We start from the raw sequence: 10,759 nt of genomic DNA, 5'->3' as shown, positions 1-10,759 counted from the left end.
GAGGGTTAAAGCTTCATTAAGGATAAATCATGTATATGTGACAGATGAGGACTTTATGAATGATTATAGTCCACAAGTTTGTTATAGAGACAATGTGAGGACATACTGTGATTGGTCAGAATATTAACAGTATGTGAGGGTTAAAACATTTGCTACAGTGGCAAGTCATGTTTGGAGGGCATATCAAATACTTATTTGACTTATTTGTGTTTTATATTCCAAAAAAAAGTTCAGTTACATGATCATCTCAGTGTTTGTGCACTGGATGATTCAAGTTTCCACATCACAGACATACTGTATAGTGAGCCGTTATTGCCTCCAAACTGTTTGTGATGTCATTAATGATTGTTGTAGGTTCATCTTAAACTCAGATTGTTGGTTCAGATCAGAGAAACTTTGCAACATCCAGCTGGAGGAAAGAGAAGAAAAACATGATTTGGAGTGAAAGAGGACAATTGACAAGTGGTGTCTGTCTGTCTGTCTGTCTCTCTCTCTCTCTCTCACACACACACACACACACACACACACACACACACACACACACCACCCGCTCCATCACCACCAAGTGCAACATCATGACCACCGTCCAGGACAGAATGTGTGACCCTTGTCCATATTTCTACTCTTCGGTGTTTTTGCTCTGCAGCCACTCTGACATGTTTAACTTCACACTTTCTATGAACTAGTATGAAGAATACACATTTGGGCAGATATGTGATAATAAAGTGACATCTGGGAACAGAGCCTCAGTCATTCCTCCTCCCTGATGATTTGACTTTTTGCTGCAGTACCTCCTCCTGTTTTGGCCCTTCTCATTTAACACTGACATGTGACTGTCTAAGAAGCACCGTCCCCTTACTGAGATGACTCTGGTTCCTCTCTTCCCTTTTGAACAAGGACATGACACACTGAGCTCTTAACTCCACTTTCTATAATGAAGGATGTCTGATTGATAAACAGTCTCATCAATCAGTCTGCATGCAGATATCTGTGACTTAAAAAAAGAAGAAAACAGATAAAAGAATTCATGTTATTTTAGAAAAGCAGATTCAAAGAAGGCAAGGCAAGGCAGTTTTATTTATATAGTGCATTTTATACACAATGGCAACTCAATGTGCTTTACATAAAACAGAAAAACATGTAATTTGAGAAACATTAAAACATACAATTACCCCCCCCCCTCCACACACACACACACACACACACACACACACACACACACACACACACACACACACACACACACACACACAATAAAAACAAAGCACAGAAAAATAGAAAGACATAAATAAAATGCTAGAATAGAGCATTAAATATAAGATTGCAGCATAAAATAATAAATTAGCTTTAAAATCATTAAAAGGACATAGAGTGCAAATGAAAGATTAAAATATAAAGTGCTTTAAAAGAGCTCAATCATAAGCACAGTAGAAGAGAAGTGTTTTTAACCTGGATTTAAAAGTGTTCACAGTTGGGGCTGATTTCAGTTCTGCTGGTAGTTTGTTCCAGTTGTGTAAAATCTGCTTCACCATGTTTAGTTTGAACTCTGGGCTCAACTATCTGACCTGAGTCAGTAGATCTCAGAGCTCTACTGGGTTTATATTCTACTAACATGTCATTCATGTATTCTGGACCTAAACCATTCAGTGATTTGTAGACCAGTAGAAAAACTTTAAAATCTATTCTATAGCTGACTGGGAGCCAGTGTAAAGACTTTAGAACTGACTGGGAGCCAGTGTAAAGACTTTAGAACTGACTGGGAGCCAGTGTAAAGACTTTAGAGCTGACTGGGAGCCAGTGTAAAGACTTTAGAACTGACTGGGAGCCAGTGTAAAGACTTTAGAACTGACTGGGAGCCAGTGTAAAGACTTTAGAACTGACTGGGAGCCAGTGTAAAGACTTTAGAGCTGGAGTAATGTGCTCTGATCTCTTTGTTCTGGTTAAAACTGGAGCTGCAGCGTTCTGAATGAGCTGTTTAATGCTTTTTTGTGGGAGTCCAGTCAGAAGACCGTTACAGTAGTCGAGTCTACTTGAGATGAAAGCATGAATCAACTTCTCCTGGTCTGTTTGAGACATAAAACCCTTCACTCTGGATATGTTCTTAAGCTGACAGAAGCTGTTTTGGTGATTGATTTGATGTGACTGTTGAAAGTCAGATCTGAGTCTATCAGCACGCCAAGGTTTCGGACTTGGTCCGTAGTTTTTAGAGAGGGTGACTCGAGATGTTTACTGACAGCAATCCTCTTCTCTTTATTGCCAAAAACAATGACCTCAGTTTTGTCCTGATTTAATTGAAGGAAATTTTGGTTCATCCAATTAGTTACTTGCTCTAAACAGTGACACAATGACTGTATTGGACTGTAGTCATCTGGGGACAGTGCTAGGTATATCTGTGTGTCATCTGCATAACTGTGATAGTCTACATTAGAGTTCTGCAGAATTTGACCCAAGGGCAGCATACACACATCTCAGTTAACAGTTAAAGAACAGGGCTGTATTGACCTGTTGACCTGCTCTAATGGTTATACAATCAATCAATCAATCAATCAATCTTTATTTGTATAGCGCCAAATCACAACAAAGTTATCTCAAGGCTCTTTCCACATAGAGCAGGTTCTAAACCAAACTCTTCAGGTTTTAACTTTAAAGAGACCCAACATTCCCACATGAGCAACAGTGGCGAGAAAAAACTCCTTTTTAACAGGAAGAAACCTCAGGCAGAACCAGACTCAGGAGTGGGCGGCCATCTGCCTCGACCGGTTGGGGTTGAGAGGAGAGAAAGGAAGGATAGCGGAGAGAAGCACAATGAAAATCAACAATGAAGCTAGAAGGTCCGGGACCGGAATCCGCCATCCGGACGTCCACAGGCCCAGATTACCTGTGAGACCAGAAAGCACAGACAACTCCGGGGAAGAAGTTTAGCTTATTGAATGCATTAATAGAACATGAATGTTAATCGCTATAGATGGATGGATAGAGAGAGAGAGGGAAGAGGAGAGAGGAGCTCAGTGCATCATGGTCCCCCGGCAGTCTAAGCCTATGGCAGCATAAGTTAAGAGCTCAAAGAGCCCTAGCTATAAGCTTTATCAAAAAGGAAAGTTTTAAGCCTACTCTTAAATGTAGAGAGGGTGTCTGCCCCCCGGACCAAATCTGGAAGATGGTTCCACAGGAGAGGAGCCTGATAGCTGAAGGCTCTACCTCCTGTTCTACTTTTAGAGATACTAGGAACCACAAGTAGACCTGCATGCTGGGAGCGCAGTCTTCTAGTAGGTACATAAGGTACTATCAGTTCTTTAAGATATGATAATAATAAACCCCACACTTCCATAAAGTTCTGATCATTTTACCTTTACATTAAATACATTTACATCATTATTGCTATGTTATATTTTCATGTCTTAGGTCAAATAGGACATGATATTGTGTGATAGGAGCTGTTTTTTCTCCATAAATGAAAAAAATACACTCTCTCTGCTCTCTGAAACATGAATCAAGGTTTAATCACATTTATTGGGACTCAATATGAGCTAATAATGCATGGCCTGCTGTACTGTACTGATGCAAACTCCCTAACAAATCTGCAAGTCATCAAAATACTGAATCTCAACACACAGGATGGTCATATTTCATCATCTTGACTTGGCGTTAGTGTGAGTTGGAAATATTCCCAATCTTCTTAGAGTTGAGGAATTAAAATGTGAGTGAAACAGGAAATTAATCAAGCAGTATGGAAAGAAAAAGAAGGGACTGTGTTGCCGTAGTGCAAAGTAAACTATGGAGTTAACTGAGATGTGTGTTTGTACATGTGTATGTGCACAGAGGCATGCTATGTTAAGTGTACTGATACGCATGGAGAGGTGTGACCAGTGTACCCTTAATAAAAAGCAGTTTATTCTTATTATACTTATTTTATACTAAAACTGAGGCAGTACACTTGAACTTTACTTTTTATATACTATATTTTATATACTTAAGAATGGTATAGTGAAGTATACTTGGCTTATACTGAAAAGTCTAAAGAAAAGTCTGAGACTAAGTACATTAATACTAAGACTTACACTTATACTTTAATACTAAAGCTTATACTTGTACTTTAGTATACTTTTTACTTCTTTCTGCCACAAAGTACTAATACTTAGTATATCTTGATCCAAGTACAGAATAAGGTCAAGTCATTGACTCGTGCTTACATTTCATTTAGCAGAATAAAAATGTTTTTCACTGCACACATTAGCTTTGAGGTATTACCCCTGTTATAAGATCATATAGTATAGAACTAGTACAATGGCACTATATAGAAGAGTGTACTGGTGCTATACTTTAAGTATACTTCAATAAACTAAAATGTGGACTAGAAGTACAGTATATACCTAGTACACTAGTAGTATATAGATGAGTGTACTTGTTGTATACTTGAAAATATACTTTTCTAAACTTAAAATGACCTTATAAAGTAAGTAAGTTTTTGCTAAGGCTGCTCTTAAAATATACTTTTATAAACTTAAAAATGTTCCAATTTAGTCCGAAGAGGTATTAAATTAGTATACTTTCTAGTACACTACAAGTACATGGTCCATAGTATACTTGCTATACTTATACTTACACTCGAGCATACTTAATAAAATGAACTTCAAGCATACTACTTTTTTCTAAGGGTGTGACAGGTGTATGACAGGATGAAAGCTGAGCCGCTCATACACACTGAATAGTTTCCCTTTAAATAAAACTTTTGAAAGTGTGTGTGAGTGAGCTCGGTGAGATAGCTCAGCTGTTGCCTGTTGCTGTCCAGAGGAGGAGGGAACGAGTCACCCCCCCCCCCCCCCACCCCACCCTCTTCCCCCCTCCGCCCTCTGCTCAAACGAGGAGCGAAACGAGGGCAGAGGAGACCACGTTAGCGCATGTGCGAATGCAGTCATGCATCCCCTCCATTGTCCTTCCAGCCCTGTGCTGAGTTTTGGAGGTCAGCCGGAAAAGCAGGCGGTGTTGTTGGTCACATGGAACGAGGGGGGGGGGGGGGGCACAGCTCATTGAAAGGGAATTTGCAGTGGGAGGAATTTACTCCACAGCAGCAAGGTTAAGAATCTGCAGCAGGGAGAGAGTGAGGGGAGTGGGGGGGGGGGGGGGGGGGGGGGGGGGGGTAGCTGGACTACATGTAGCTGCAGTCTCACAGTCTACTTGTTATTGGAGTGAATGGTAGCTGGTGCAGTGGAGCTTTAGGAAGTGAAGAATGTTAGAAATGTCTCTAGAGAACAAGTGAACAACATCTAGTAAACAGCTGACTGTGCAAAAAGTCAAGTGATTCTTAAAGCTCTGAATCACAGTCACACTCTCTGCTCTCAGAGTAAGGATACAGAAAAATACAATAAACAATACTGTTAATAGCTATTAAAAGTAGGTGCAACATGTTTAACTGATACCTGGAGTTCATTTTTAAATTACAACCAGCTTTATGTGTTTTATTCTGTCAGCTGATTGTTGTTGGGTTTTTTTTACATCATGTATTTATTTCACAATGATAATCCACTCAGTATCAATACTGCTGACCAGGGAAGTCTGGGTAATACTGAAAGATACTGTAGTACTCATGATGTCATCTGTCACAGAACCAAAATGAGCTGCATAAACTGTTAACCCTTATATACTGTTCATATTCTAAACCCTCAGTATGTTCTGGGTCAACTTTGACCCGGTCTAATAATCCTCTCATACATTTATATACATTTATCAACATTTGGTATAGACACTTTTTATGATTATTATTTATTATTAAACCTTGATTCATGTTTCAGAGAGCAGAGAGAGTGTATTTTTTTCATTTATGGAGAAAAAACATCTCCTATCACACAATATCATGTCCTATTTGACCTAAGACATGAAAATATAACATAGCAATAATGATGGAAATGTATTTAATGTAAAGGTAAAATGATCAGAACTTTATGGAAGTGTGGGGTTTATTGTAGAACCATTAGAGCCATCAGTCTTCACTGCTACATCATAAAAACTACTATCTTATTAAAACGATTAACTATTCATTTCACTAAAACACATGGCAATAGATACAGAGATCATTTGACCCAGAACAGCCTCAATGGACAAACATTTGTAGCATCTATACAAAAGTATAACATTTAAAATATTTTAATTTTTGTTCATTTTGGGCCACTTTAGGAAAAGTCACCAAATTTCAGAATAAAAGACATTTGTGGTGTTTTTACAGCTGTTAAATGTCAAAGCGGGTCAACTGTGACCTGAACACATTGTAAAGGTTAAACAAGCAGCAGTCAACACATCTGGCAGCAGAGGACAAGCTCGCTTTGAGTCCAGTGAAAGTTTTGGATACGCAGGTCACATGACACCCAGAGGGATTTTTGGATGTAACAGTGAATGTAATAAATGTGGAGGATTTGGAACATTTTTAGGTTTATAAAAGTATATTTTAAGTATACTTTATAAGGTCATTTTAAGTTTACAAAAGTACACTTTCAAGTATACAACAAGTACACTCATCTATATACTACTACTGTACTAGGTATATACTTCTAGTCCACATTTAAGTTTATTGAAGTATACTTAAAGTATAGCACAAGTACACTCTTCTATATAGTGCCATTGTACTAGTTCTATACTATATGACTTTTCAGTATAAGCCAAGTATACTTCACTATACCATTCTTAAGTATATAAAATATAGTATATAAAAAGTAAACTTCAAGTATACTGCCTCAGTTTTAGTATAAAATAAGTATACTCGTAGACAGTACTTTTTGCTAAAGGTATCCTTAGGGGAACAACAATGTCTGTCTCAGATATCATGCTAATGAGCTGCTCACACATTTCACTTAAAAGCACTAATATGAACCTCATGTTGTCACTAGAGGAGAGGTCAGGGGTTCACCTAAGTCCTTAGTGTTCATCCTGTGGGAACCATGGAAACCTGCACTACACTGCAATAGCTGTTGACTCAGACAGCTGAAGCCTCATATATTAGCTTCAGCTGAATATTAGAACTAATGAAGACTGTGGATTTTCTTCTTATATTAAAGTTGATGTTTGGAGTGAATGTCTTTACAGTCAGCATGAACAATAGGAACAGTCCCATCCATCAATAACAGCTGACCTCACCTAATGTGAAGCTATTTTACAGCACTGTCAACTCACATGCTTATTATTTGATCTTGAGGAGGGTCACTGTTGTTTGTCAAAGGTAAGACCTTCATTATTCCAGTGCTCACAAAGTGTGTTTCCTATATTCATGTGTTCCATCAGATTATCATAGAGTTACAACACATAGAAACTGTACATAAGAGGAGTTAATATGGCCGCCGTGCATGTCAGTCTCTACAAATAAGCACCGTCAGGCTTCAGTAAGTAACAAAGGCGTTAGCAAACAGTAAACTGAAACTCTGTCTGCTCAGGAATTTGTAGCTGATGTGGCAGATGTTGCACCAGCTACCTTCACACACTGTAATGGGAACTAGAAGCAGGATTAAAATGACATTTCTGCACTCACTTCACACCCACACTTCCAGATGTTACTCTCCAGTGTTAGGCTGCTTCTGCCTCCACAGCTTAGCCAACTTCATCCTCGCTTTGCACCAACACAAAGGCGCTTTTGTGCACACGCTGCTCCGTCATTGGTGAGCTGCGTGCTTCCCGATTGGTTAAAAGCCTTAGCGTTGCCACTGGAGGTCAGCAGGCTAACTCACCTTGCGCAATGTGTGAGTGAAGTGTAAACAGTGACACACACACTTCATTTCACCTCCATATTTACAGCAATAACTGACTTGTTATTGCAGCTTGTTTTACTTCATAACTCAGTATACATTCACTCTTTATGTAATCATGACCTCTGTGTGATTCTGTTGTTTTTTATATACCCCCCACCCACCCACCCACCCACACACACACACACACACACACACACACACACACACACACACACACACACACACACACACACACACACACACACACACACTGTGCTGTCACACTGTTGTGACCTTGCTGGTGTGAGTGTGAGTGAAGGCAGAGCTGACATACAATCATAATAATGAGAGGCAGATAAACACTAGAAGAAAACAACAGAAGTCCTCCTCACATCTCACCCTGCAGCTCTTCATGTCTCCAGCTGTCTGTCTCTGTACTCATCAGCTGGTCAAATAAAAAAAAAAAGTTAAAAATAAATAAATAAAACTCCCAAACTGTGTACTGTCTATGTCATCATGGCCTCATCTTCTCAGAGTTGATATTAAAAAGCAGAGAACAAGTTGAGACATTTTCAATCTATAAAATGTTGATTTTTGAAATTTGGTGTCAATGTGAATATTATCATCAGCATTAATGTGTTTTATTACAGTACAGTCATATCATTTAACACATGTTTTACTGTGCAGTACTTCTTTAATATCTTGGTAGAAGAGTTAGAGTTCCCCTTTGATTTGGCTGTAATAAAACATTTGCACATATTATATTCTACACACTGAATAATAAACACTCATTCATTGCAGAATTCAGTAAATACCTTAAATTAATAATTCAGCATTTTGGGAAATATACTTATTTATTTTCTTTCTGTAAGTGAGATGAGAAGATTAGTACAGATCAGTACTAAATCAAACTATCAATAGTGACAGCTGTGCTTGTATAGTGTCACTTATCTTTCAAAGCCACACCTTCATGTGAACAAACACTCAATAGCATGAAGACTCATTTTACTGTGAGTTCTATTTAAAGCCAGTCTAAAATATCACCTGTAAAGCATCAACATAGTCAGAGCTGACCCTCGTTTGATCTAAGTGTTGAATCATATATACATATATACACATAGACATAAATAATAAAAATAAATGCATCAAGCAACTAAATGGTCCCAGCAGTTATTCTCATATCAGGTAAATGAAGCATCCATCACACTTGTGTTCTCATCCATCGTTATTGTACTGAGTAAAGAAACCTTCTATATTTCTGTCATCAGTCTCTCCTGTATGTTAACCTTGACATCAGTTAATAACTAACCCTGCCTGAGGAAGTCAATCCTGTTACAGGAAGAAACTGGCAGCTGTGGTTGCCAGAATAATTCTGTAAAAAAATATGGCAAAACTGTAACCATCTTTATAATACAACATGCACATTTAAGTTAAAAAATGTGCATGCACCACATAACATGACCACTATGCTATTTAACCAATTATTTAGGATTATTATTTAAGATTTACATCCAGTTGTTACTTATTGTACATAGAATCTCATTCAATTCACTGAAAGATACCAAACATGATTCATAATGGGTATAATCATTATAACACTGTTCATTTAAGAGATTATTTCAGAGACTTTCCCTCAAAATCTACCTGACAAGTAATGTTATTTTAACACTATCATGTTGTCATGTTAACTGCATTATATTGCTTTTTGTATTACAGCTGTTCTGTGTTTAAATTACAGTAATAGGTCATTTGTTTACATATTCTTTCTTTAAAATGAACAGTTATGCTGGGTTTAGTATTTCACAAAATATTATTGTAAAGTAAAAAATGCTCTATTATATTTATAGTTGTAGTTTTTTGATGTCTTGATTTTAATTCTACAGACATTTCTTACAGTGTAAGTGTGTTATAAGTAGGGCTGTCAGCGTTAACACGTTAATCGCGATCAGATTGATGCAATCCATAACGCATTAATTTCTTTTAATCGCATTTTAATGTTGCAAGCCTTTTTGTCCCTTCTCCTCCCCCGTAGACGGCTCTTCTAGCTGTAGCGCTATGCTTTGAAGTGGCCTCCTGCAGTAAACCTACCGCGCTGATGGAAAGTAAGAGAGCTACTGGACTTTTGAACGTCTTGTTTAACTTTAAAACTCCAGACGCTTCAGTTGACAAGTCAAAAGTAAAATGCAACCTGTGTCAAACGGAGTTTAACTACCACCGGAGTACGTGGAGTTTGAGTTAGCACCTCCACGCTAAACACCCAGGTGCAGCCAAGCGAGCCTCAGCTCCACCAAAGGACCATTTTGGAGTGTGGGAGTCGCAGCAGAGCCGTGATTGATTCCCAGTTAAGACACTCTGGTAAGAAATGCTTTACATTATGGGCTTAAAACTGCCTTCAAATGGAAAATAACAGGATTTTAAACATGACATTCAAAACGCCATTAACTATGGAAATTCTGTGATTAATCTTGATTAAAAAAATTAATCGTTTGACAGCCCTAGTTATAAGTAAATCACCATTTGAGCAAGCACTTCAAAATAGATACAGTAACTAAAATATGACATTGAGCCAAGTCAGAGTGAAGTGAGCCAGCTGTATCAGTACTGAGTAAAAGTTGAAACTCCATAAGAAACATGTAACTGAATAAAGATTATTTTATCAAATGAGCTACAAAGAGATACAAAGTCAGGAAATGGTTCATTGACACTGATTGCTTTCAAGAAATCCTTGTGATGTGATATTTTAACACAGCCATGTTCTGGTTCCAGACTCTATCTTACCCCTTTTCCACCGAGCTGGAGCTGGTGCTGGTTTGGAGCCTGACAAAGCAATGGTTCTTTGCTTTTCCACCGCCAAAGCTCCAGCCCCGAGCCTCAGAACGGTGCCAGAGCAAGCACCAACTCTTTGCTGGTTTAAAGCAAGAACTGATTACGTCAGCGGGCTGGGGGTGGGGCTAATGTTTATTAGCCGGCTAGCGGAGCTAATGTTTATTAGCCTGCTAGCAGGGTTAACGTTTATTAGCCTGCTAGCGGGGCTAATGTTTATTAGCCGG

The sequence above is a fragment of the Scomber japonicus genome, chromosome 23 (assembly GCF_027409825.1).
Source record: "Scomber japonicus isolate fScoJap1 chromosome 23, fScoJap1.pri, whole genome shotgun sequence".
NCBI classification, from domain to species: Eukaryota; Metazoa; Chordata; class Actinopteri; order Scombriformes; family Scombridae; genus Scomber; species Scomber japonicus.
Note: the sequence above shows the minus strand (reverse complement) of the source record.